Source organism: Exserohilum turcica (assembly GCF_000359705.1).
Source record: "Exserohilum turcica Et28A unplaced genomic scaffold SETTUscaffold_7, whole genome shotgun sequence".
Lineage (NCBI taxonomy): Eukaryota > Fungi > Ascomycota > Dothideomycetes > Pleosporales > Pleosporaceae > Exserohilum > Exserohilum turcicum.
Window position 1 is genome coordinate 1,045,493 of NW_007360288.1, and position 1,444 is coordinate 1,046,936.

The following is a 1,444-nucleotide window of genomic DNA, read 5'->3' on the forward strand; positions in this document are numbered from 1 at the left end:
GGCCACGCTTGCCAGTGCCAGTGCCGGTGCTCCTCGCCCAAGGATCCTCGCCATGCTCGCCGACGCCCGCACGTGCGTGCATTTGTCAACTTGGCGATCTGGATGTATCCATGGGGGGTAGTGGGGATCTCGAGTGTATGGGCAGCAGCCTGGGTGTGCTATGGTGGCCATGGACGGCGGCGAGGAGAGAAAGGCGGCGCTGATCGCGGAAATCCAGAACCGACGTGTGCGTAATAGCAGCAAAAAGGGTCGTCGCCTCGACACTCCCTCGTTACATAATCACCCGCGCCCCGATGCGGAAAGTCGCCGTTTCGGAACCGCGCGGCTGGGCTTGCCTAGTTGGGACAGTCCAATCGAGGCTCGGGCATTACTGAGCCATGCTGCTGCTGCTGCTGCTGCTGCCACTGCTACTGCTGCTACTGCTGCGCCATGAGGCGGAACAAGCCCGAGACAGCGCTACCGCCTTGGGTACAGACCTGGCGTGTTCTGCCGTGTGCGGTGTGCGATACGACTCAATACGACTTTCGATACGACGGCGATACGATGCGCGAATCAGCATCACCACGGGGGGGTTATCAGATCGTCCTCATCACCCATCATCTCTCCATCGTCATGCATTTGCCTGCCAGCCGTCACCGTGTGTTGTCGACTCGTTCTCCTGTACACTTGACTTGCTAGTGTTGCCCCCGATACAGTTTCCCACCCCCATGCACTTTCACTCACTGACAATGCTACCCCCGCCAAACCTCCCGCTTTGGAATCATCTTTCCCCTTCTCTCCCCCCTTCTTCTTGGCTCTTGAATCGAAAAAAAGAAAAAAACACTCGTGTGAAGCCTCGACCTGCCCGTCCATGTACGCATGCTGACCCCACATGGACGAGTCTAAAACACCCAGTTGCAATCACCCCCCCCCCCAAAAAAAAGAACTCGCCGCCATTCTTTGCTCTTCTGTCCTAATCCCTATCCGGAGTCATCGTCTCTCCTTCTCCTGCTTTTTCTTTCCAAAATAGTACTTAGTGTGCCATGTACACACTTGACCCCTCCCACCGCCCCCTAACCCGCGATGATCGCGGCCACGGAACACCATGGTTCCGCCGTCTATACGCGTATCGGCCCAAAGGAGAGAGAGAGAGACACACACACACACATACAGAGAGAAGGAGAGCCCATCACCACACCTCGCTTGCTCGCATTCCCTCCCCGAAAACGACGTTGCTTGTGTGCATGACCACCCTCCTCACCATTACTATTCTGAGAAATTAAACAAGACAAATAAAAAAGTTTCCTGGCTTCCCGCCTCCCCTTCCCTCTCTCTCTCCCCTACCGAAAAAGGGAGAGACACACACACACACACACATGCGCCCGCGCATACATGAACGCGATGTTACACTCCATTACACTACGCCCACATACGTACGTACTTGTGTACCCCCCCCCCCCCCCCC